Below are 27,393 nucleotides of genomic sequence, written 5' to 3'. Positions count from 1 at the left end.
ATCTTGTAAATTTTTGTTAAATGTATCTCTCATTTTATTTTTAATGCTGCTGTAATTGGAAATGCTGAGTTTCTTATGGGTGGGACTATATATCAATCTTCTTATTTCTAGAATTCCTTAACAGCAATTACCCTAGTTATATATTTGCTACTTAAATCTATCCACAACAATTCCCCACCCCGTGTTATAAGAAACCAAGACCCAAGTTAAGCTACCTGAACACCTATGTGGAAATGTGAAATGAGACCCTTGGGTGGGGCTTTGTGCAGATGATACTGGAGCTTATTCAGGATGGCTTCATCGTAATTTCTTTTAAACAACCCTTTCGGTGTATTTAGTCAGATACATTAAGAACATGCCCTTTTGATGTGCGGAGTAGCTAAGACTATGATTTTCAAATAATTTCTAATGAGAGTGTTGTTCTTGAAACCTAATTTGCATCAATCTTTGAAGATTTATGTTTCAGGGGCTTTGACTAAAGAACACCTGTCTTTAATCAATAACGACAACTAAATGCTCACGCAACATGTAAGAGCTTGAGCAAACTGCCCCTACCCCATAGTGCTGGGTGGCTGCAGCTGCAACTGGAGTCAGCGCTTACCTATCCCAGTACGCTTGTGTTGATCTGCTCAAAGTGGTTCGTCCAACAGTTTGTCAGTAGTCTGTTGGACAAAATCATTAAAAATTGATTGAAGGTTGCTGGAATGCAATATAATCTTATTAATATTAATTAAGCACATATTGAGTGCTTATTGTATGATGGAATTGTCCCTCAGCCTCACATGAATATTATTTCTCATAAAACCTCACATATTTCCTTGTTAATCTCACTTTACAGATAAGGAGACGGACAATTAGGTCTTCTCTCTTTTGGGGGAGCTCATTATCAATGATGGGAAGTTATAAGGAAAAAGATATTGATTCATCATGAGAAAACATTTTTCTGAGGGTCAGCAAAGAAGAAGATGAACACTGAAGAAGGTGATCATTGTTCAAGTGAGACAAGCCCTTGGTTGTGCGGAGTCAGCATCCCTGTCCTAGAGAAGGCACGTGTAGAGCTGCGTACTGGGTGAGGCGGCGCGGCCGCGCAGGGAACGCGGATGCTGGACCGTTGGGCTGTGCTCAGGCCCGGTGGGGCTTTCTCCTAAGGGCAGTGGACCATCATTGACAGATTTTATGTTGGAGAGTGGGGTGCTCTCGTAGTTCACTTTTGTCTTGTAGAGTGCTTGGAAACATTTAGAAGGCTTGGCAGGAGGTGATGTGATGAGTCAGAGTAGGGTGGCTGCGAGGTGTAGCAGTGTTCAATTTTCAAGTTGTTTTCAGGCCCAGGCTTGTGGCTCTGTAGCCGTGTCAGTTTGAATGACGCACTCAAGGAAGTGAAACAATTTATCTAATCAATTGAAGCAGTGATGTACCCAATTCCCAGGACTGTTGTGGAGATCCAGTGAGATAACGTTTGCAGTGTGCAGCATGGTCCCAGCACAGAGTCAGTGCTGAGTGAGTGCCAGTGAGTATCTGGTAGGTCAGGTGTGGGTGGTGGGACTCGGTGTCTGAGGATATCTGGGCCCTGAAGGAGGGGTCCATTCACATCTGTGAGTGATGGGTCTGAGTTGGGAGAGGCACGGAGAACTTAGCCCCGGACCAGAGGCCCTGGGCAGGACGGCTATTGGAGGAGCACCGTGAAGTCAGCTCTTTGCAGGTGGAGTTGGAGGTGCCCTTGTGACATCTAAGTGCAGTGTCACGAGCTGAAAGAGGAGGTCTGGGCCAAGGCTGTGCATTTTCGAATAATGTCAACTCCTGAGGACACCGAAGTATTGATCACTGAACGGAAGTCATACTTTACAGGACAAATGAATAGTAGTATCACCTCTGTCATCAAAGCTCACGTCTATTTATTCATCACTCAGTTTGCTAATTGGGTACTTACAGAGCTCACTTCACCGTCCTCCCGTGGGCTCAGGCTCCACAGAAAAGAGCTGGTGTGTCTTCCTCTTTTCCAGAAGAAGACACATTTAGCTTGTAGACTTCTGTACCTCGCCAGACTTAGGATATTAGTTTGTTGGTTTAATTGTATTTTCTGTTGGCCATGTCCTGACAGGAGAGAAATTTTACCTCATGGTCATGTTTCAATTAGCTGTTACTGAGAATTGCTGATCTGATACATAGTGTATGTATTATATTAACTTTGTAGAGTAGTTATCATTTTTCTGTCTTTGCCCTTTAATTTTGATTGCCCCTTCAGTGTTCTATCCTTTTTGGGGCCTTATTTTTTTTTAATTAAAAAATGTCTGTTAACAGTTAAGAAAACTAAAACAAAGAAAAAATGCACATGGGAGCTAAATTTAGAAAATGTCTAGTGTGTTTTCTATCTCGGCAATGGAGGGTTCTAGAAACTCGTGAAAACTTTCATTACACAAGTTCCTTAAAATGCTGATTAAGAAATAAAACCTTCCTTCCTCATCTTTCAAGCTGCACAACAAATTGTCAAGAAAGTGAGGGGAAATTCTCAGAAGCCAAGACAAATGAGAAAGCAGGGTTTCTGGGAGATATGCGAGCCTTAGAATCCCTGGGGTGCTGGTTCGATCCTGAACTGATTTTCAGTTGCCTTGACAGGAGGGCAGGATGTGAGCCCCAGGCCTCTGACACTAGGAGTTGGATGGGGGATCATATTATGGGCTAAGCCCATACTGAGGATCTTGGTTTACTAAAGGGTGAAATAGGAAAAAAAAAATTCCTCAAGGCAAGAAAATAAGGAAAGTCAATTTTGTTGGAAGAGGGGAAAAATAACAAATCCAAAGTAAGGATATAGTTTAAAGTTGTTCTGGCATGAGAGTGACCACAAACACCTGGCAGAAAAGCACAGCTACTCCTTGATTGATAAGTTGTGTTTTGAATGAATCAGTGAACAGCCATTCTGAAAAAGGCCTCCAGAGTCTTGTGGATCAAGATACTGGACAGCAAACACCTCTCTTCCAAGGTCTCATTCAAATAACCAGAAAGGTTTTAAAGGAAAGAAACCATGATCATAGTTCTATTTATTAACATTTCTATATGCTACGAATTCAGAGGTGACTATGTAGTTGTCTCCTCTATTATGGACCTTACTTTCTCTTTGGGGAGACAAAATGACATAGTTGGTAATCTTGGTGGAGGGAGGTGTTAGTCTGTTGCACTTAGCCAGGAGAGGAGATTAAGAAAACAGTGAAGGGTGGGTGAAATTTTTAGCTGAGGACAGTCTTGTTCACTTGGCTTTTAATTGCAGGCTCAATGAGCTGTCACTGGAGGGACTAGATCTTACAGAGGATGGACTTAGCTCAGGCCTCATTGGAATGGACAAATGAACCTGGAGAAAGACAGTCAAATCTGTGCAGACATTAAAGTTCACTTGAACGTGCTGCATCCCTGAGCCAAAGATAGGACAAATATGCAGCAATTCTTGAGGACAGAAGAGTGGTTTTTAAGGTTCTCCAAGAATGAATCCCATGGAACCGAGATGGCCAGTTGTCAAACTGAGACTTTGTTCTTTGGACGGTGTACCCAGCAAGGGTATTGGCCTTTTATATGTTTCCATTTGTCTTTAATACATGTCTGTTGATGAGGACATGGGCACAAATGTTTGACACCTTGTCGAGGCGATTTTGGATACCTGCCTAGAAGCATGGGCACAGTTGCGGCTGCTTCATACATCTTGCAGCCCGTCCCTTTCCCCGGCTCCGTGATCACGGCAGAGTGGTTCCTTGTTGACCTGTCCGTTTCCTCTGTGACATCATAACCCATGAAAAGACCGGAGCATATTAACTTGGCTTTGTTAAAGTCAAAGAAACAGATCAAATATGGAGTCAGATTTGTTCTTTCCTATTTCAGTAGTACCATGGAGATGGCAGTTTGGGCAGCTTTTTGTAGTGTCCTGGAGGCTTTCTCTCTCAGCTTCTGGGCGCCTCTATTGAAAACCCTTCTTTGATGTCTGGCCTGCTGGTAATGCACACTGCCTGTTTTGCCCTGAAGATGTGTTCTGTTTATAAACTCATCTCTACTCCTTGGAAAACAGCTCAAGAAAAACTCAGTTGGTTTTCCACCAGCCATGGGCAGGGGTGAGGTATACCATGTTATTATTTCATAAAATAATAGTAATAATAGTAATAGTAATAGTACTAGAAATAATAATAGTATTATAATAATAATAATAATATAAAAGAAGTCTTAAAACAGGACTGAGCACACTGGAGAGAGTCAATAAATGCTTTCTGGCTTAAATCAAAAGTGATGACTTAGTGATTCCATGGCTGCTGTATTTGCTAAGCTAGTTACTCCTTTGCTCCATTACACATTATTTTAACTGAAAAAGAAATGCAAGCAAATGGTTAAAAAAAAAACTCAGACAGAGCACAAAAATACACAAGTGAAAGAAGTTTTCCCTCATCCTCTGTTCTTTCAGCCCTGTCTGGAGATGCCACTGTTTACTATCTTTTGGGTGCTTTTCCAGATATGCTTTGCACATTCCCACCTATGTATGTAAATTCCTTTAAAATTTTAGTTATTTTTAACTTAAAGAGATTTAAATCCTCAAGTGGCTTCTGCCCGGGTAATAGAACAGAACAAATCTGACTCCATATTAGATCTGTTCCTTTGAATTTAACCCTATGCTCTGTCTCCTAGGCTTCATCTTGCTTGTAAAAAATTGTTGCCTAGAGCCTGAAATACACAGGAGAGCTTATTCTGAAGCTCTGACCTTTAAGGATATTTAAAATTTTTTCATTCATTAAAAGATAGCAAATTGCAGAATAGAAAATAACGTTTGTTTTGTTGGAGATTTACAGGGATCTGACCCACGCAGATAGCTGTAAGAACAAAGGATTCTAACAAGAAGGAATTCCTACACTAAGAAGTTTGCAACAACCAAGCGCGTAGGAAAGGAGCCTGAATTGTGACTTGGGGAGATGGTTTTCCAGAACATTAGTTTGCCAACTAGGTCTACAGAAACTTGCTATTCCAAGCCCCAACATCTAGTTTCCAAACTTATTGGCCTGTCCTGCACTGAGGAGAATGAATTTGGACTTGGTAACACCCCTATCTACCTAGAAAGCTGGGCACTGGAGCTGAGTGTTATGGAAACAGGCCAGCCAAGAAACAAGCACCAATCGGAGTGCTGGAGTACTCAGAATTATTATGCCGGCGGGCTCAGAGGGGCTTCTGCTCCGAAGTTCTGAGCACCTCCAAGACGTGCACATGAGGTTTTAAATACTTCAATACAAGTAAGGGGATATTAGCCAATAAGACTTAAAGAACAAAAAGCAAGGAATCAGTACACTGGAGCTTATCAACTTGTAATAGATCACGTTACTGACACTTGTTGAGCTTGGAATTACGAGTTAGGTTGTTAGGCCAATAAACTGACACTAAACTTCAGATTTACGAGATAGCCCAGCAGAACTTAGATCAGTAAACCGACACTTATCACACTCAGATTTGTGACTTAGCTTTTTAGCCCAGCTGGACTTTTCCTTCACATGAGGACAGCTCTCCCACCCCCAGGAAACCACTGTGAGCCCTTGATGTTTCCACTAGGTTGGGGTATGGTTTACCCAGGAGGGATGGGGACTATGCACCAACACTCAGGCAGTCTGCTCTGTCTGGGGCTCTGATCTTGTACCACACCACTCCCCCCAGCCCAACACCTGGGACAGTGGAGCTAAGGCAGTGATCCTTCCTGCCTGTTTCCCAGCGTGTAAAAGGGGAATATGTGCTCTTCCCAAGGAAGTTCTGAGCGACAACACCTGCGGGTGCTTGGTTCTCAGAGCAACAGAAAACCCAGCTCCGCATGGGGGCAACGGGTGTGATCCCCGTAGTGTTTCTGCAGAAGCATCTGATGGAGGGCTGGATCAGGGAGGTAAAACATGAGCTGCGAGACTTGAACGGTTACAGAAGGGTACAGAGGTAGGTCTGCCATCTCAGGGTGCCCTAGAGATAAAGCTTTTTCTCTCCAACTCCGCTACGACACTCCCCTATCCAGACCCATCCCTTCTCTGGTCTTCCTGTCCATCTGTATCCCTCCACTTTTCCCCTCTTCTCCACCCGCTCCCATCTTCTCCCTCCCTCGCTGTCCCACCTTCTCTCGCAGAATCCAGAGGATCCATGTCCCTCCTGCGCATGCGCTGTCGGTGCCTGGTGGTCCGCTGGTTCGAAGCTCCATGTCCAAGCCGGGGATTGGCCCCAAATGCTTCTCAACTCTGTCGCCCGTTAGGCCTTTGGTTCCTGCCTGGGGCCGGGGCTTCTGGCTGTGGAAGTGCAAGGTGGGGGGCTCCCGGGAAAGGGTTCAGGCGGCTTCGGGAGGGTGATCCGCCTTTCACAGCCCCCAAGGGCGCCAGTCAGCCCGTGTTCAGCTGAATTTCTCTGGCCAGACCCTTCTGACAGCACCACCTGCCCCGGCGCCCCGGCCACAGCTGTCCAGGTCCAGGTGTGCGCCTGCCACCTCTCACGCAGCCGGGATCCCCTCAGTCCACGGCTGGCGTCCCCTTCCCCTCTCCCGCCCGCGAGTCCTCTCCTCCCGGGCTTCCTCTCCTCGGCCGCCTGCCCGTCCCCACCAATGGGCGGGCTGTTTCCCGGGCGGCCGTGGTCTGCGGACCTGGACGGGAGCGGGCGGCTTATGCTGGTGCTGGGGCTGGCCTCCGAGCGGGGCTGCAGCCCGCACCCCCCCTTTCCCTCCCCCCTAGGGCGGCCCTCCTTTCCCTTTCACCCTCCCTCAGGACCAGCTCAGTGGCGTGTGTGCTGCTCCCCGGACTGAGAGCCTCTGGCTGTAGCGCCCAGCTTCACCTGGTGGAGTCGGGAAAAGGGAGCATCAGTGCTGAGCAAGCTTCTGTCTCCTCCCTCAGTGTTTCTGCCGCAGGTAAGTACCTTGAACACTTTCAGGTGTTATGATGGCGGTGCTTGTTGATGTCACGTGTTTTTATAGTGAGAGGGATTAACAGTGGTGAAAGCAGGGCTTGGTTCTGTTAAAAATGAGCTGAAGGCATGAAGCTGTGATATCCTCCTTCCTTCCCTCTCCAAGGGTGAAACGTGTGACCGTCGATTTTAAAAAGACAGTTACAGTCCCTAACTAGCCCAGCCCAGCTAGTGTGTGTTAACAGGAACAGCATCACCAGAGGCCTTGGAGACCCAGGGATATTGCAGTCCTAAAGAACTCCTGGCACAGTTTGGTTTGTATTGGTTTTTTGTTTTTCTTAAATTGTGGGACAGACTAGTGGTATAAAAAGAAAAATATTTGTCAAGAAATATTTTTTCATATAACAGCGTTATTGTGATATAGTTCACACACCATGAATTCCATCCATTTAAATGGTAAAATTCAGCAGCTTTTAGCATATTCACAGTTGTGCAACCATTATTATTCCAGAACGTTTTTATCACTTCAGAAAGAGCAGTGGAAATTAATGACCTATCCACCCCTCCCCAGTGGTGGTTCTAAAGAAATTTCTTGGCTAATCTTGACCATAAATTCACTTGTTACATTCCAAGAAAAATCTGGTAGGAATTCTAATCAGAATTGCAATGAATCTGTCTATCAAAACAGGAAGAATTAACGTCTTTATGGCACAAACTTCTTCTAACCATGAATATATTTCGGACCCTATATTTTCCTCTGTCCAGAGCCTGGCCCATGGGAAGTCCTCACTACATGTTGGGCTTGTGAATGATGAGATTCTATACATCGTTAGTTGCAGCTGTAGCCTTTCACAGAAGAGAAAAGAAACCTCAGTGAAACAAGTGACTCTCTGATGGTCAGAAAGAGTGACAGCCATTGCTGGAGTGATCCAGTGGACTTGGTGTTTGCAACCAGAATTCTCCACCACCTACAGCTAAGGGGATGAGAGTGTTCTTTTATTTTTTCTTAATGGCATTGCTTTTATTTTTACTTATTTTTTAAATTATTTTTTATTTAAGTGTAGTCAATTTACAATGTTAGTTTCAGGTGTACAGCAGAGATTCAGTTATAAACATATGCATATGTATATATATATGTTTTAGATTGTTTTTAGTATAACCCATTACAAGAAATTGAATATAGTTCCCTGTGTTATATAGCAGGTCCTTGTCATTTATTTTATATTTACTAATTTGTATCTGTTAATCCCTCCTTTCCTGCCTGCTAAATACAGTTTGCTTTCTATGTCCATGAGTCCATTTATAGGAGCACCATTTTTCCTAGTAATATATGCTCTTTGGCTGCTTTCAGTTTCAGTAATTCCATCTTATCTGTGGGCGCTTTTCTTCTGGTGGTCTTTATGTGGTTTGCACACGTGGTAATAGAGATCTTTATTTGGGAGAACTCCAGGTCTCGTGTAGTCCCTGGTACAGAATGCCCACTGAATTGATGATTGAACTGGGAAAAAAGCACAGTAAATGCTGGAATTTCCACTATGGTTGAGAATTCCAGGTTTCAATAACCTGTTTAGACAACCTTACTATTGGCTGCACCCATACTGGGTAATTTGGTGGAAATTCATGGTATGGTGGTGTATAGACGGGGCCTTATATTCTTCTTCTCTTTCTATTTTCTAACACTCATTCTCCTGGGCCTTCCAGATCCTCCCCCAGAAGTGCCCAGGGCTGGCTTGGTGCTGCACTGAGGCAATATTTGTTAATAACGCCCTTTCCTCTTCTCCTCTGAGCCTCCGTTTCTTTCTGTGCACAATGAGCGCTTAGACTAGATAAATACTTTTCAGTTTCTTTTAAAGCCATGTTTCCTTTGAGAAACAGAAAATGCAAATATCTCCTCTCAACCCAACCCTTTAGATTTTGGTATGTCCTCCAAGGAGTGACATAGCTCTTTGTGAAAAATTGATGTGATTTTGATTGCAGGTGACACAGAAAAGACTCTTCAGAGATTTATTGCAGGGAGAGGGCAGGAAAGAGGCAGTATGTGACACTTTCTAGTGTGAGCAACGGAGCAGGGACTTGGATTTAAATACGGTGTCTGACGTGGCCTCTCTCTAATCTTGTAGAATGTGATAAACTTCTCTACCTCAGTTTCTTGATGTGTCAAGTTGGGGTGATAATATTTTAAGGCTTCTGTGAAACATTATACAAATAAGACATTTGTGTCTCGGTAGAAACAAGATCTGCTAGGGATTCAGGGATTTGTTTAAAAAAAATTCTTGTCCATAGCACTCTGTCTGTGTGTATTTAGACGTTCCTGGAGGGTGAGGGTGAGTCTAAAGTCCATTGTGGGACAGGTGGCCCATATTTCTCCGTGTCCCAGTTTACCCCCTACTCCCCAGTCCTCTTCCTCAGTCCAGGATGAAGTTCCCTAGTAGATTTACACAGAGGTCTTGTGGAAATGGCTTTTCATTTTATTGTTTCACCAAGAAGGGCTGCCATCATGATCTCTGTGGTCAGGTTTTGAAGGGCTGCCATCATGATATCTGGTAAGAATTCTATGCAATTTGGAGTTCCAATTTAATGAAAAGAAAAAAATTACAAATAGAAAATTAGAACAAGTGTGGTGACAGGGGCTCTTTTAAGTGGACACCAGTAGCTTTGTTAGCTTCAGGTGCTGTGGCCTGTTGCCACGATGACCCATCCTCTTGCTCTGAAGTTGGAGGGACTAGTGGGCTCAGTGGGAATGTTAACTGAGTGTATCTCATGGGCTGGGCATTGTCCTATTTGTACTGTGTGTTCCTTATTTGAGACAGTGAGCTCACCTAACCTCGATAACCTCTTTAAAATATTAGACTTTTAATTTTGAGATGTAATGTAGATTCCCATGTGGTAGTAAGAGATTATATGGAGAGGGCCTATGGGCCCTTTGCCCAGTTTTCTTAATGGTTCCATCTTACAGTGTTGGGGTACAATTCATTACTGACTCACTAACAATTTGAGGTTTGTGTTATTGCCCTTATTTCTATTCACGATTAAACTGGGGCTTCGAGAAGCACACAGGCCTGTCCAGGTCACCCACATTGTTAATGCAGAGTCGGGTGAACGTGGGCTTGGGATTTCCAGGCAGTACCATTATGATGGTTTGTGGCAGGGAGCAGCATTCACTTTGCTTGTTTATTCATTCATTCAACAAACATTTATTGAGTAAACTCTGTGGGTCAGATGCTTTCATAGAGTTATCTGATTCTTCAGCAGTACTGAGAATCAGGTAATGTTTATATTTTTTAATCTGAGAAAATTAGCTCTGAGAGGTTATAACCCCCCCAAAGGAAGTATAACTCATAAAGGAGGGATAGAACATGTGTACAGTCACCTCCTTTTATGCAGGTGGTACCCTATGCATTTTACATTTTCAAACATCCATAATCCAGATATATTCTTGTAAGGCAAGGCTTTTTTTTTTAATTGAAGTATAGTCAAGTTTACAATGTTGTGTCAATTGCAAGGTGTTTTTTGACTTTTGAATTAAAAAATACTTTTTCAGCTGGGTAATTAGGTGTATTTACTTGTTTCATTTTTAAAATGAGGTACTGGGGTTTGAACCCAGGACCTCGTACATGCTAAGCATATGCTCTACCAATGAACAATACCCTCTACCCCAAGGCAAGTTTTCTTATCCATTATTATGAAGCTTAGGAGTTCAAATAAATTGAATAGGAATCCAGATCTTTTGATCCTACTGTGGTCCTTTTCTTTATATTCTGCTGAAGGGGGTTGGGGAAGCATTTCCTTTGTTCATTTCTTTATTCAGCATTTTTGAGCAGTGACTTTGCATCAGGGCCTTGCTAGGTGCTTGGAAATAGAAAATAAGAAATGACCTTTCTCTGCAGAGGCAGGAAGCCTAGACCAAAAGCTGGGTAATGTGATCGAGCTACAGTAGCCATATGCAGACTCTGAGGACAAACTGTACCCTTGGATTTGCTTTGGCTTCCCTTGTCTTCTGGCTGGTACACACCAGGTCACCGCAACCCAGATGGGCCCGTAGCACACAGCAGAGAATGTACCTCGATCTCCTCCCCCTCTCGGCAGGGCCTGCAACATGAGCATCCCTGACTACGTGCAGTGTGCTGAGGACCACCAGACTCGTCCCGTTGTGGTCCAATCCATAGAGATCAACTCAGAGGAGAATTTCTTTTGCATCTATCAGCTACTCACCTCGGTTAGCCATATCAGCCCTTGTGGCTCCCAGTGGACACTCTGTATCCACTACAGGCACCGCTATGTGCCCGAGAATCGGTGGAGCGTCTTCCAGAAACACCCCAAGGTCATGGGCCTTCTCACCATTACCGAATGTCTCTCTGCCAAGGCCTTCGAGAAGCTCCACATGCAGAGGAGCTGTATGGCACATCGCTTAATGACTCTCAGCTTTTTGTCTTTGTGCAGCATGGGGAGGTAGCCGAGCAGACGCGCACCGACGTTGCCTTCAATCTAAGAGTACTGCAGGGTGGTGGAGAAGAGGATCGAGGACTTCACTGAGTCACTCTTCATCTTGCTCAAGTCCAAGTGGCTGGATGGTGGCCCCAAGAATTCTGGGGACAAGATCCCCCTCCCCTACATCCCGTTTGAGAAGGAGGACTTCATGGGACTGGACACAGACAGCAGGTAAGTTTACCTGGAAGCCAGTCCACCTTGGCTGTGTGCTGGATTGCTTCCCTACATCCAGAAAGGGATCAGCAAGGAAGAAGTCAATCTTGTAGCCAAGGGGGGAGGGAGGTGCAGCCCGCCGGTTTCCAGACATTTCAAAGTGAATCCGCCTTTATTTCAGAGAGATCCTTTTAGGGTTAGTGTGGACACTTACTCCCGCTTTACAGCCAGGAACATGGTGGGACCCCTGGAGTTGCTGTCCAATAAAGTAGCCAAAGCCACTGATGCTAGGAGCACTGGGGAGGAGGCTGGACTCAGCTGAGATGTGCTGTAGGTCAAATGCACATCAGACGCTGAGGCTTGTCTAGTAAAAGTACATAAACTATCTCTTTACTTCCTATATTGATTACATGTCAAAAGAATAGTATTTTACATACAGTAGATTAAGTAAGATCTGTTCTTAAAATCACATTCTAGTATTTGTTTTTTGTTTGTTGGTTTGTTTCTTTGTTTCAAATTTTAAACGTGGCAACTGGGAAACTTTCTTTACATGGCTCTCATTTCATTTCTGTTGGGCAGCCTGTCCTGGTACATGCTCATCCCTTTGCTTATAGATGAGATGCTGAGCCCCGAGAGGCAGAACGAGGCGCTGGTTGAGCTGCGGCTGGAGCCGCTGTCACCTGCCTCCCAGGCCCAGCACCTTTTCAGCTCAGGCCGTCTCTTCCTGCCCGACAGCCACCATGCCAAGTTAGGACATCAGAAACACCGCCAGGGACTTCCTAATGAACTCCTTATGCAGGGAAAGGCGTATCACGGTGTATGGGACAGAGCAGGGAAATGTTCATTCCCACTTTGTCCCTGTGATTAAGTCAATGGCCCCACTTTGCCTCGGAAGTACAGATGAGCTCTTCTGGGCTGCCTACCCCCCACCTTCTGCTCTGTTTCCCCGTATATCTATCGTGTTTTCCCTCGGGCTGAAGAGGGTGAGATGCCTTTGCCGAGACGTGGTCCCCCTTTGCTGGGGTGAGTGAGGGAAGCTGTGTCCCCCCGGCCTACGGCCTCGGTCCTTGAGTCTGGAGAGGGCTCATGGTGGTCCCACAGGTGGCGGTCAGAAGACCTGGCATGTGCTACCGGGCCCGCTTTGGAGGTGGTGCTCTGTGATTCTTGAACTTACCTAAGATCAGATCCTACTTTCTGGTTGTTGGTAAGTTGGAGGAGAAGATGCTAGAGAATTGATAAAAAGAATGTCTAGACCAGCCCTGTGAGTGAGAAGCACAGGGGACACTAGTCCCACCTGCGAGAGCCCACCTAGCAGGCTCTGGATGAATTTTCTGTTCCTCCCCAGAAATACCACTATGGCTTAAGGAAGAGGAGAGGCATGTCGTGGCCATGATCTGTACTTGTCCTCACAGGGCCCTGTGATCTATATGCTCGCACTCCCCATCTGCTTCTTGGAGATGAGTTGACATGTTTAGGAGCCTGGGCACTGCTGAGGGCATAGCTCCCAGCACCGTGCTACACAGAGTCTGGCTCTGTTCACCTCACCTGTCAACTCCTGCTGAGGCCCCAGACATTAGTCAAGGTAGGTGCATCAGCAAAACCTAAGCAGGGACCACCTTCTCCCCTTGGGCAGAGTGGTGAGTGAGCAGTGGAAGCCTGGAGCCCTGCCCCAGCCCCCACGCCAGTGCCACTTCTTTTGTCATAGGAGGCACTGGTGATATTTTTGCTCAACAAATGCTTGTCTCTGAGTCTGCAGACCCACCAGAGAATGCCAGCTTGTTTTTGCCTTTGAAGTCTGCCCTTGGGACTTGGCGGAGTAGCCGGATGTGTACTTAGCCCACAGTGGTTCAGCGCATTAAACCTGCCTCCTTGTGGGTCTGTCTATTGTGGTACCATAAGGGCTCAGCCAGCATCTGAACGTCATTGAGATAACGCGGCCAGTGAGCTAGGGTCAAGCACATTCTCCTCCAGTCACTTTTACTCCATTGTTTCTTTTACTATTCCACAGTCATTAATTTTTTAAACAATGCTTTGGTGCAGGAGCAGAGCCTCATTCTCTCCTGCTACTCTTGGTGGAAATGAGTAAAACGGTCCAGACTGAAATGCGACAACAATTTGTAGCTCAAAAGCTGCCTAGACACTTGTAGGTCGAATTTTGGTTAGGGGAGCTGAACACGTTGTGGTCCCCCGGCAGCGCCGCTCCCCTCAGGCCCCTGCTTTCCCTTGAGCAGGAGGTGAGGTTGGGCCTCACCATCCCCGTGTCCCTGGCCTCACACACTCACATAAATTCTTGTACATGCAGTCAAAATCATTTTTGTTCTTGTGTGATTCTAATTTTCTCTTGTTCCTCTTTTCCTTTTTCTTTACTCCTTTTTCACTTGTACTGCCCAGTGAGCATGTTGTTGCTTCTGAAAATGTGGGCTGTGCACACCCTGCATTGGAAATAGCCAGATTGCCCTCCGTACAGTCTCCATCACTTTAAAAAGCAACAACTTAACAGCTGTTTTGATCCATCTATTATCTTAGTCATTTTTTATTTTCCAATTTTTTGGAATATTTGCTTTGTTAGCTCATCACCCACTGGTGTTTTATACCTGTTGAAATCCTTGCTTTTGAGGAACATGTTTGGTCCTCCTTTTATTTGGTGACAAATGCGCCCTTATTAAATTTGTTTGATTGTTTTGAAGAAGTAAGATGCGAATTGATTTTGTCGGGTGCTCAGGGATTCTTTTCATGGAGTATTTAAACTTGTAAGGTCAAACTCTGCAGCATTTTGCTCGATTCCTGCTTTTACACAAACGTGCTCGGCACGCGGTTCCTGGCTGTCGCTGTGTGACGTGCATGACGGCGCTTCCTGGCCGTCATGAGGAAGTGGTCACCACGGAGGTGACAGCTGCAGGGGACGCTGTTGGAGGAAGCGGTCACCGTTTGTTTCTTTAATTTTTTTTTTTTGCATTCAACTTCCCCGTGCCATTTACTTTACTTTGCCTTCATAAAGGGGCAGAATTGGGTCTAAAATCCATGACACTATTTGTTCCCTTTACGAGGCTGGTTTTTCTGGGTATCAGGACAATATGACCTTCTCCTAAGTAGCTGGCTCACCTGGATCTGTTGGACACAGGGACAGCTAAAAGGGCCGTAGCTTCCTCTCTGCTCCAGCCAGTGGGCATTCAGAGCTGGGTCTGTGGTTTGCCTCAGCAGCCGTGCAGACCTCCCTGCCCCGGCCTTTACTTTTAACCCATGTTGGCAGAAAAGAGTTGAATCCGTTTCTGTTGCAGCTGACATCCACCACTGACAGCCGTGTCGTTAGTTTGTGGTAGTCAGTCTCCAACACCCCAGACAACCGTGAAGGAAGATGATTTGGCCGACATAGGACCCTGGATTCTCACCCTCACCATGGTTCATCTCACCCGGTGGAAGGGTTTGGCCACCACCATCATGCTGACCATGAGGCCTTGTTTCTCCTTTCATGCTCTGGTCCAAATGTGGACACTTCATTTTTCACTGAATTTGTCTCTCTTGAGACAGGCCAGAATATCTGAATGAGTCCATCACATTCTGGGTGGGGAACAGAACAGAAGAAAGTGTCGCAAGTAGATGGAGTCTAGGCTGTCCGGGTTGGCAAATGCAGGCTGGGATCTGTGATGGCTGGGCTGTACACTGGACACAGGCCTTTCCCGTGGCTCCTGAGAGCCCATGAGTTGAAGTGATAACAGCCTTGCGTGGATTCCCCCATCCTCATCTGCTCATTGGCAAGTGTGTCTGCTAATTAGGAGCTCCCCCAGACCTCGGGCCCTTCAAAGCTCAGACCATGGGAGAACCTTGAGTCCCTTCTCCTGGACATCCTGTGTGAGAATCCACTGCCTTCTGAGGTGAACAGCAGCAGGAGATGCCTCCCCCTCCAGGGAGCACCCTACGGAGGACTGTTAGTGCACCATGCTGTGAGCTTGTGTGTTTCCGGCCATGGTCCCTACAGAACTACAGTTGAGATGGGCTTATTGATGGAAATAACAGGACTGATTCCAGGGCAGGGCCTGGGGGAGGGAACAGTGGAAATTGAATGTGACCTCAGACACCTCGGTGGGTGCTGGGGCTGTTACTAAAATGGGGAGTCTGGGAGATACCTGCCAGGAATGGAATTCTAGAGTAAATGGTGGACATGAGGCATTTTTAAGATGCCATTTGTCATCCAAATTAGGACTTCAAAGAGGCACTCGGGTCGATGAGCCTGGGGCTCAGGTGAAGGAGCCGGACTAGAGATACACGTTGGGAGTCGTCATTCTTAGCTGGTGTTCACAGCCTTGCATGTGAATTAGATCATCTCGAGAGCTGCAGACTGAGGCTGAGGGGGGGCAGGGCTGTGTCTTGGTTGGAGGAAAGCCCAGACCATACAGCTTTGGTGTGTCAGTCAGTGGCGTTTGCCATTTTCAAAGCAATGCCAGTTATCCTTAAGGGGCCAGGGGCTGGGCAGGGCCAGCCAGGAAGAAATCTGAAGGGAGGGTCGTGGCCACGTGTGCGTCTTGGGAAGGTGCAGAGTCTGCAGGGTACGGGAGGGTAGACTCCTCAGATGCTAGAGTTGCAGTGAGGAATGGGGAGAAGTTAGTCACAATCACCTGTGAGGGAGGGAGGGAGGTCTAGGGAGCCCCACCTTACTGGACTCGCTTTCCCATGAACAGAAGGCAGTCAGACAGAGGATCTGAGGTGAGAAGGGATGGGCACTGGGAGGGGAGCCAACCTGGAGAATGGTGCTTGCAAAATTCTGGAATAGTCTCCCTGAAAAATAGAGTTAAAAATACCCAGACTCTTAAGAACATTGTTAGTGACTTGGGAGGAGGCAGTTGTTTTTCTGGCCTCCTAAGGGTAAGGCATGTATCCAGGGATACACAGAAGATACGGGCAGTCTGTTCCGGGGGCTTGATCGTTACCGGGGGAACAGTGCAAGTTTAAAGGGGGAAAAGGGCAGCGGAGGGAAACTAGCCAGGCCCCGTGTCAGGTACCAGTCGGCCGCCCTACTTGCGTGTTGCATTCACATCCATGCCTCCCAGGTGGGCGCTGACAGCCCCCTTTTGGGGATTGGGAAGCCTTCTCAGAGGGGTTAAAGAATTGGTCCATTTAGTGACTAGTAAATGCTGTAGCAGGATTCAAGCAGGGCCTTGTCAGAATTCAAGGGCATGTTCTCTCTACTGTTTCCAGTACTTCCCTGTTATACCTGGAATGGTGAAGTGGGTCAGTTTTGGAGCCTTTCAGAAAAAGTATGATTTAAGCGCCTCTGGACTGTTTCACAAAGCTCAGCATTCTTTGATGGTTCTGAAGCACGCAGTGATTTTCGCCCCAGAGAGGTAACGTCTAACTCCTTTGATGATGACGTGGTTGCAAATGGTGTACAGGTGCAAAACCAGACTTTGCAGCTTCTGAAGGGAAACTCTCCAGTTCTCCCTTGGTCGGCTTTCTTCCTCGGGATGTATCTGTGCTGCAGCATAGGCCTGAGCTTTCCATATGGAGTGAGAGTTTAATATCCGATGTTAGCATAAAACGGTCAGATGAAGAAAATCGACGTTGACAATTTATTTTTGGGTTTCATTAGTCAAAATATACTATCAGTTAATGGCCCATATAGCAAATGAAATTGAGTACAGGACATTGCATTTCTTACTTTCTATTTAGAGTTCTCTTACAGAATAATGTTACCTGCTTTGGAACATCAGCTCCACCACTCACGGCACCTATCAGTGTGTTGGTGTGATTGCATTTACAGAGTGAATGTAATCTGGGCTTCCTCAGCCCCAAACACTTCAGTGCAGAATCACGGGCTGTAGACGTCTGTTAGTCACGCAAATACTTCTAAAATTATATGATTCCAGAAAAGAAAGAAGAGAGAGAGAGAGATTGTCTTTATCAAATTTCCTTTCAGTTCTAAATGAAAACTGTTGTTGAGCAGCTCTGGTTTCATTTGGATAAGAATATATACATTTCTTTGCATGTAACCTGGGTTTTGGGCTAGAACACCAAGTTCTTGCTGTCCACAAGCCACAAAAATAGTAGCCAAATTGCACACGTGTGAAATAGTTTATACCTTTTTCTGAGAAAGTATCCTTGAATTTGGGACTTGGGCTGTGATTTCTGCTTTTTGCTTCCCCCACCTGTCTTGTAATCTCTCACTCCTTCCCACGTGGTTCCCAAGTGTTCATGGTCTCAAAGGAGCGGGCAAACACCCAGTTGGTCACCATGTACTGCTGTTATAGATAGAGCCCAGACAAGACCTAAAGGACATTATCAGAGAGGACTTCCTGGAAGAAATGGGCTGTACATTCAGTTGTGAGGACAGAGTAAGAGTCAGCCAGGAGAAGGAGTCAAGAATGTGTCTCAGATCGCAGGGGCAGCCCGGGCAGAGGCCTGGAGGCTTTTGGCGTGGGGACCCGGGGAGAGTGCCCTGTGCGGTCCAGGGTGGAGGGAGCCCCTGCTGGGGAGGACACTGGAGAGAGTCCGGGGTTTAGGGCTTTGGAAGAAGTTGAGTTTTACTAGAACTGACACAGTAGGCAGTGAAGGGTGTCAACAGAAGTGACCCTCAGGAAAGGTACTTCTGGTTTTGCTTCTGATATACTACAGACAAAAGGGTCGGGACGGGCGAGAGCAGGTATGTCTGTCCCTTTGAGATCCAACCCGTCATTCATTTATTCATAACACGTGCACTTCAGTGAGTCTAGGGGAGAGAGAGTGTAGCCACATAAATAAGCAAAATGTATTTGCTTCTTGAGAGCTTAGCATTGTCAGAAGTTGACTTAGCCTAGAATGTTCTAGGAAGAGAGGAACAAATTGTGGAGGTTGGAGGGAGGGAAGGCTTCCTTGGGAAACAGTCAAAATGAACCTGGAGGCAAGTGGGAAGTAGGAGCAGGTCAGGGGGCTCCTGAGGTCACTGGGGACCTATGTACTGAGATGAGGCTGGGCGAGCAGGGTCTGGGGTGGGGCTAGAACTCTACCAGGGAGCCTCTGAACTGTTTGAAGTGGGGTTGATGTAATCAAATTTGTGCTTTGGGAAGGCTGTCGTGGCTTTGTGTGTGTGTGTAGCGGGGAAGAGGTGGAGGGTGCCACCAACTGGGGGATCATTTGAAGACCATTCACAGGCTGGGATATGGGCTTCGGGGCTACTTGGGGATGGCAGGGGCAGTGTGGATGCCGGCTTTTCTTATGGGGGACTTGTTAGCGGGGCTGCCCTAGAGGCACCTTGTGGCTGGAAGAAAACTGATGGAGGCTGCCAGGTGGACATTCCTCTTCTCTCTTTCCATGCCTAGTGTGATTATCTTAGCTCAGCCAACATTTGGAACAAAAGAGCTAATCTCCAGGGTTGCCCAGGCCTTTGTAGAGCTCCTTCGAGTGAGATCTGATAGGATTTAGGTTTGTGTTCAGATCTGGGTGTTCACTTAGCTAGAAACGTCCTGTCATTTCGATTTCCATAGGGGTTTTTATTCCTGATAAAGATTGCTTTCTTGGTGAGAGGAAAATTATTACAGCTGTTGTCTTTTTCAAAAAAAATCATATGTTTTAAGAGCTTTAATATTCAAAAGAATAGGAATATATAAAATATTTAAGGAAGTCTTTGGTGTGGTTTCTTTGCTTTCTGAGCTAATGTGGACTTAGAGCCTTTGTATTACTTAATAGCACATCCTTGTCAGTATTTAAAGAGCTGTTAGTGAGCACCCCAGGCCCCACCTCTCAACGAATCGTTAAAGTTTGCTCTGAAATAGTGAGGTCATAAACGTCTTGTTTTCAGAAATCAAAAGGTTTTAAATACGCACCATAGCTCCATTTATAAAATAATAATAAGTTCAAAATTAAGAAAATGGAGGATAATTGATTTTTTTTAAAGCCTAAACATAAACTTTCTTGTGCTAATTTTGCAACTGGAAATTTTGAAAAGAAAAATCCTACTGCAATATCATCTACGTGGTATATATATATGAGTTTCACGTTTGAAAAGTAACTGCGCAGTGGTTTTCAAAGTCAGGAGCATTCCAGCTCAAATACTGGCAGTGGTGGCTGCTGGTTTTCAATGGAAGAGCCTAAATTTGCCTTCTTAGCTTTTTTTTTTTTTTGTACTGAGAAGGTTGAGTAGTGCTTTGCCAGCATGATTTTCGGGCAATTTGAGGGCAGATGTCGTGTTCCAGCAGTGAGATATTTCCATGCATTTTATTTTCTGGACATCACCAGGGCACATGTGGGGTTTGTGCCTGCAGGCTGGAATACTGCAGGACTCCCTAATCCATCACCATTATGTCATGGTGCTGCTCCGGTCAGTGAATGATTTTCTGTGACTTGGAGGTAATGTGGTCTGATGGTGATGATCAGACGTGCAGTTAAATGCTATTAATTGAAATAAGAGTAACCTAGAAACATTGCTCTAACAATACAGGATGAGGGAGGAGGATTGGCTGAGCTGCTTGCAGTGGGATGTCTTCTCAGGTGACTCCCTCACCGTGATTCCTGCCAATATCCGCCCCAGCCCTGCACGGTAGTCCTGCCGAAGCAAGCAAGCACTTTGCTCAGAAACGCACTGAATTTCCTTGCGCCTCTGTTTGTTGGCTTTTTTTTGAAAACACATTTTGCCCTTTGCTTAAATGCCATCCATGCTAGTCACCCCTTACACTCATTCTTCTGGACCTCGTCCATACATAGCTGCTGAATGGATGAACAGAATGTAGTATCTCCATGTAGTGGAACATTATTCACACGTAAGAGTGAATAAAAAAGAAAAAAAAAGAGGAAAATGAAAAATGCCACCTGTTTTGGGAAGTCCACCCTGACTGTTCAACCCACACTTTTCCCTTTGAAACCCAATCACTTATGCTCCACTCTACTCTTTTTGATAGTACTTACCACCTTCTAATAATCTTTAACGTTTCCAAAAAAAATAAAAAATAAAGAGATGCTGATGCCACTTCAAAATATACAAGCCTTGCTAACAGCATGTTAATTGAAAGGAAGCAGACACAAACGGCCAGATATTGTTGATTTCCGTGATCTGAAAAGCCCAGAAAAGGCACATGCAGAGGCAGAGAGCAGGTGATGGTTGGAAGGGGCTGGGTGGAGGGGGATTACGGAGTGAATGCTAGTGATAGGGGGATTCTTTTGGGCTGATGAAGTGTTCTGGAAATAGAAGGTGTTGAGGGCTGCACAACTGTGATTGTGCAGAAGACTGCTGAGCGCTGTGTCTGGGAGTGCCTGTTGTTGGGACATCTTTATTTTGTTCACATCCTGCAACGTGAAGGGCCATCTTCTGCTGTGGTCATTCTACTCCTGTGAGTGGTGAGGGTCAGGACTTTGTAGAGTCCTGTTTCTTTTCTCCCTCTGGCTGAGTGTAGGCAAAAAAATTTAAGCCTGAGAAAGTGCTCCATCTACAGAAATGTCTTTCAGTTTTGCCTGGTGTAAAAATCTTGAGAGCTTTTAACCGTTGAGGCTAGTCTGTGGGGGTAAATAGCCTATGAAGCCTGGGTGAGCCCGGGAAGAGCCGCGCTTCCCTCCCAGACACGGGTGGGGATTTCACCCCCTTTCAGGCAGTGAAGGGCCCAGACCCGTGGGCAGACTTGACAATCGTGAATATTTACTTGTATCCGCTGCTTCACCTTGGATATTAATTTCAAGCTGAGTCAGTTTGTGACGGCAGCCTCATCCTACATCAGGAATTTATAGTATCTGCTCTTTGAGGTGAAGACCTGACAGACTTGATTATTTAACAGTCTGCTTTGAATTGATATCTCAGATTCCTTTGTCAAAAGCAAAACAGCAGAAATACAGACGTCCTTTAATTCCAATGTGGCCTGGAACGGGTTTAGTGTCTGTGCCTCAGTGGCCTTATCTGCGGGTGGGGAAGATGATAACAGTGCTTCCCTCAGAGGAGCTGGTGAGGGGAGAGTGAGAAGCACAAATGGAGGACTTACACGAGATGCTCATAAATGACCGAATTTAGTGCTCTCCGCCTGGTGAGGCCTTAGGGGTAGAGATGTCAGAACAGAGCAGTCCTAGCCGGAGCTCGATACGTGATGGTAGCTGTTATGATCAGTATCACCACTGTGGGTTATCAGGTAGTTTTAAGACTTGGTAATATGATTTCATGAATAATGTTAAAAGACTAGACATCTCAGATCCAGTTTACATAGTCCTCAAGATTTCTTCTGAGAATTGGATGGTTTCTTCCCTATCTTAAATCTGAGATGAGTCTCTAAAAATTTCCATATTCCTCCATCCTTTTGCTTTAATTCTCTATTTCTTAAAAAACAAAGTTTTTAGATGGAGTTACTGGGGACTGAATTGAGGGCCTCATGCATGCTAAGCACATACTCTCCCAAATGAGGTATAATCTCTTCCCTGATTTTTTTTTTAAATTTACATCTTAATTTTCAGAGGTTAGAGGCCTCTAATTATTTTTCTGGAGACTTGTCCATGAACCTGTAAATCTACAATTAATGGACAAAATTTGGTTTATTAAAAAAAATCTATAGAATATTCTACAGTCCACCCAAAAGGAAATACTCATGGACTTAAAATGTTTCTCCATTAAGGTGATTTCTTCTGTTTGGTCGAGCTTAATTTGTTAACAGCCATCCTCATCATCATAATGACCAAACTCGCTGTGAGTGGACGCCTAACTGAGGCTAAAATGCTTTGCTCATATTTTACTTCATAGCAAGTGTTTGATTGTAGGTATCAGTGTCTCCTTTTTTGTAGCTGAGGGATTGAGAGATGGGTCAGCTTGCCCCAAATGACACGCAGCTGGCGGTGGCTAGCTCGATGCTGGAATCCAGGCTGCACAGGATGAATTCTCAATTGCTCCTCTAATCAGCTTCCCGTTGAGTGTTTTCCCGAACTCCTGTGAGCGCATAAATGACCGATTTTAGCTATCTCAGCCTGATGAGGTCTTCAAAGGAGAGACACCAGTGAGAATGAGAGGCAGAGTGGCATAAATTAAAATTGTACATTTTCACAAATGTTTTATTCTCAGGTAATGACTGTAAAGGAAATAGTTTTTTAATTTAGTGCTTTGTGAGAACTAAAAACAAAACATTTAAAATAACTATTGTGCAAGAGAGAAGTGGTCTTTGAAAGTCCAACTGTTGCTAATGATGTTACTTGTTTTTTCTAGTGGTGCTTATTTACTGAAAAATTTCCAAACACTGAATTTGTTTTATGTAGTCTTAGTATGAAAGAAAACTTTGTCAGTGAGTATTGTAAGTAAAATCCTTACTCTTTTCTTTCCTGATGATGAATATCTTAGTTGTTTACATGGCTTAAGTATATTTCGTCATTTGTGAAATTTGAGTAATATGGTTTACCTTGTCTGACTGTGAGAGCTGGACGCCTTGTATACAAAGCACCGTAGAGGTGCTTAATAAAAATGTGCTTTCACAGTGACTGATAGTTTAGAAGTATCAACTCTGAATACTAAAAAGGGTAGCTTATTTCTGATGCATATTCAATATGTGTATATATGATATACATTAATATGGCTTAAAGTAACTAGGATTGTTTTTTTTAAGTGCAGTATGAAGCTTTAATGAAATCTGTGTCATTCTAGTGAGACAGGGACTACTTAAATTGCCTTAAGCAGACGACCTTGAAGATTATTTACACAGAATGTAAGCTCAGAATTCATGTTGCCGTGTAACCATCCATCAGACATTTAATTTCTCGGGATTCTGACCAGAACCATTAAGTTTAGAAAAATCCACATTTTTGTGGATTTTTGGATCCACGTTTGTGTGTGTGATTTCAGGAATGTAGAAATAAGTTCCATATAGACTTCTGATATCTTTCTCTTCCAGTTCAAGGTTTATCAGGGAATAAGCTTCTCTCTTTTGTGACTAAAGAAAATTTTGATTTTTTTCTGCACTCTTTTCAGGTTTTAAAATTTCAAAATTTTGATTTGACATGTCACTTTTTTAATAGAGATAATAAAGCTCATGCTGTTTTAATATGTAAATAAATGTTTTTGTATTTCAATACCCTTCTATGATTTCCTGGCTCTTTGAGAAGTATTTTGCAAGATACTTAGATTACCTACTGTTGGAAAAATACAGACGTGACTTTTATGAATATAGGCGTAGTACAGTTCTGTTGGTTTTTACTACAGTGCAAGACATGAGACCTAGGAGAGCTTTGCTGCTGATTGCCAGGAGGACAGATCTCAGGTCTCAGTCTCCCCTCGTGTAAAATGAAGTGGCTGGACTGGATTCTTTCCTCTTCTAAGATGAGCTTCCATGAGCCTATGTCTTTTGTTTATATTTAGGAGTATTAGCAATATCAGATTAAATACTGAATACCCCTCCATCCCCCCGAAGCAAAGTGCAGTATATGCTACATAAGCTTCTAGTTATCTGATTCTCGTTTCTCATCTTACAGTCAATTTTTGTGTTGCATGTTTCCCGGCAACCTGGAAGGTCTTTTTAGCCATAGGTGGCGCTGTTGCAACTTTTTACAGTCTTAATTTTTCTGTTTGTAAAATAAGGCTTAAACAATGTGATTTTATTTTGATTCCTTTGCTTAATGCTTCAGAATAGCACAACGTCCATTATGTCTTTCTACCTGGAAAATTTTTTCTGCTTATATCATAGTTTTATTCTTTTATCTCGCTGTGAACATTTCAGACTTGCTGTGCAAACAATGGCAAAATCGGGCTTTTCTTCTAGTGTTAGAAACCAGTGAGCCGGGATATTATAAAACAGCTAGAAGCTGCCTCTGGAGCACCATAAAGCTGAAAGGTGTGTTGAGTTCCCTGAGTATTGACCCCGCCGCTGTGTGTTAATTGGTGGGAGTTGATTTGGTACATATATGATGGGGTGTAGTTTCTTGACTTGGGTTTGCCTGCACGTGCTGACACTGAACCATGTGATCCTGAGTCAGCTCGTTCTGAGTTTTCCCCTCGTCTGTGAGAAGGGGACACTCATATCTGCTTTGTAGAATTGTGAGAATTAGTAATTATGTAACATGTTTACCACAGTGGGTATGTCAAGAGAGCTCATAAACTTTAGCTGCTGTTTTGTGTGCAGCCATCATTTTATAGTCTTTGGTAATTACAAAGAAACAAGAAAATAAGAAAAGCTGATTTTATGATGAAAGATATTTGAGGACGTTCCATAATTCCTACACCCATAATTTAGCATCAGCAGAGTCAGAACTGTTACACAGTCGCCCTGGACCAACGTTAAGCCACAGAAATTTTTGTTACTTCATATATGTTGGGGCCTAAGGGGAACCAATACTTATACACATGTTGTCTCCAGCAGCCAACTGAGAGATGACACAAAAGAGTAGGCAGGCGATAAATGTCTTCTTTGTTACTGATGAAGCCACGTTCTCCATGAACTTCAGGGCTGTGGATAAATGAGTGTCATGATACTGTGTCCCAGAAGTAGAGACTCACCCTGTCCCAGGTATCTCTGGGCCACAGCAAGCCTTCCCTTGAGAGAATGAGCCCCATCATGCACAGGGCTGTTCTGCAATGGAGCTGAGCATCCAGGGTGCTTCCCTAGGGTAGTCAACACTGGAGGGAAAGGAAGGGTTTCACATGCCCTGCTTGTCTCCCCGGAATCACAACTCAATCTGTTAATGTGAGGAGGGCTAGCTGTGGACCAGGGGTCAGGGCTGTGAAGGGAGTAGCACTCTGCATGGCCCAGAGGAGTGGGGAGGAGGTATCCCTTCCATCAGTTTAAACAGGTGGTGGGATGGAACAGAAGGGTTCATCCCATGAGTTTATAAAAGGAGAAATAAGAATTTCCTTTGGGTATTAGTCTAGCCAGGAAACACAGAAGATGATTAGGAAGGAGACTTGTAAACCACTGTAATATTAATTTGACATTTGTTGAGCACCCAAAATGTGCTACATTCTTTTCTGAGCGTTTTACAGAAATGAATCCTTCAATCTTCTCAACAAGCGAGTAAGGAAGGTTTGATTGTTATCCCAGTTTCACAGTGTGGAAATTGAGGCACACAGAGGGTAAGTTGACCAAGGTCACAGAACTAGTAAGTGGCAGAGCAAGTATTTTAACCCTGGCTGTATGGTATTGTGGCTCCCAGAATGGGCTTTGGGTGTTTAGATGTATCTGCATCCCTCGATTTCTGTACGTCTGTGCATCAATTAGCCCAGAAAGGACAGGGAAAGGAGAGTTACACAGGTGCTCACAGTCGTGTCTCGGCAACTGTCCACGAAGAGTGCACCGTGATTAGAATTAATTGTTTTCCAGGCAGCAGATCTGTTGGTATAACAGAAATTTAGTCCATTGAATTCATCTAGAAATCCTTCCTGCTCTGCTTCTGTCCACACTTGCCATGTGACTGCCTGCCCGTGTTTGGGCCGTGGAGGAGAACATATACTCATGGTTGAACTCTGATATTGCAGTCTGGTTCATAGTTTCACATCTTCTGTTACATTAATAAGTTAAATTTCTGGTTTTCTTGCATCAGTGTCTCATGAGTTTGGTTAATGTGAAACCAGTCCATGGGAGCCCAGGGGTTATGATGGTATAAATTTTTAGCACGTTGTGGCACTTCTAGCCATGCAGACATGACTGGGGGATGTACGCCTTTCTCACTGATTTCTCCCAACAGCAGGGTCCTCTCACGGATGTGAGGCTGGGAGCTCTCTGAGTAGCTCAGTCAGAGGCCAAGTCCACCAATCCGAAAATGATGAAGTACCTGGAAGTGGGTTTAATAAAAGTAAAGGGCTTCCAGGTAGTCCGATGGGCTGTTCAAGAAATTTGGTGAAAAGCTGTCCACTGTCTGTGGCTTAGCTGCTTCTTTGCTATTGAAAAGTCTGGAGTAGATGAAGGGATTTTAAAAAGCAGAAAGGAGTGATTTCAGGTGGTACATCCACGCCTGTGTGAGGCACAGACAGAGTCTTACAAACTTCATAAAACAGCTTCAAATGCTCTGCCATCTGAGTGCGCTTCATATGGGGTCCAGTTCATCACTGGTCACGCTGTGAGGGCAAGTAACTGACGATGGCAGAAAGGACACGGAGGCATCAAAAAGGTCTCACTCATGTTCCCTGTTTAAAGAATGTGGCACAGTGTATTATATTTGAGCTGGTTTTTCACTGAACAGTTTTTAGTGTTTTCTGGGACTCCCCAGTGCCCCAAGGTTCCATGCAGCTGGGTGTCCCCTCATTGCAGCTCCGTCAGCGCTTGCCCTGGGCTGATGTGGTGTCACGGGAAGCAGGACGGTCAGCGTCCCCGGCTCCTCTGAGCTCCGTCTCCTCATCTGCAGAGCCTGGTTTCCCATCCGTGTCTACTTAGTAGGGTTGCTGAGAATCACACGTGATGGTTATCAGGTGTGATTTCTGGTTGTCTCTGCGATTGGCAAATAGCCAATAATTGATAGAAACTCTTGTTTTTTTTTATTGTAATTGTGTCTCCTAGATTGCAGTGGTTTTTAGTCTGCATTTTTTTATAACTTTACTCATTTTTAAATATGCCCTTATTTTATTTATTTTTTTTTTGAGGTACTGGGGACTGAAGCCAGGACATTGTGCATGCTATGCAGGTGCTCTACAACTGAGTAATACCCACCCTCCTTTTCTGCACTTAAAAATAAATATTGCAATACACAAAATAGCTCTTAAACTCCATCATGGGACCTGGTCTCTGTATAGGCAAATGAACACGTATACTATTTCAATAAGAATAAATGCTGTTGAGACATAAGTTTCTGAATCTGTTAATGTGCTTAAAAACGATCATAGCTAGTGATAAACACGAGACTTAGATCCAGGACTTTTTAGGGTATGTTTTGCCATCATGGGAAATTACATTCTACCGAGAAGGCTAATTGGGTCTCTTTGATATTTGGATGGTTTAGCAGGTGATCAAGGCTTTCCAAAGCTGACAG

At 44.6% G+C, this 27,393-nt stretch overlaps 1 protein-coding gene and 1 long non-coding RNA gene across 1 annotated transcript in view; one reads left to right on the top strand and one right to left on the bottom strand.

Moving 5' to 3' along the window:
• Positions 1-27,393, top strand: part of LOC140693565 (uncharacterized) — a 545,747-nt gene that overhangs the window by 54,681 nt on the left and 463,673 nt on the right.
• LOC140693594 (uncharacterized) overlaps positions 3,497-27,393 on the bottom strand; it is a 115,803-nt gene continuing 91,906 nt past the window's right edge. The window contains exon 2 of the long non-coding RNA XR_012069358.1: positions 3,497-3,646. This is a non-coding gene — a long non-coding RNA (uncharacterized lncRNA). The remainder of the gene's footprint in view (positions 3,647-27,393) is intronic.

Source organism: Vicugna pacos, unplaced genomic scaffold (assembly GCF_048564905.1).
Source record: "Vicugna pacos unplaced genomic scaffold, VicPac4 scaffold_19, whole genome shotgun sequence".
In the NCBI taxonomy this organism is placed as follows: domain Eukaryota; kingdom Metazoa; phylum Chordata; class Mammalia; order Artiodactyla; family Camelidae; genus Vicugna; species Vicugna pacos.
The sequence above is the reverse complement of the archived record's forward strand: the minus strand, read 5'-3'. Positions and strand labels throughout refer to the sequence as shown.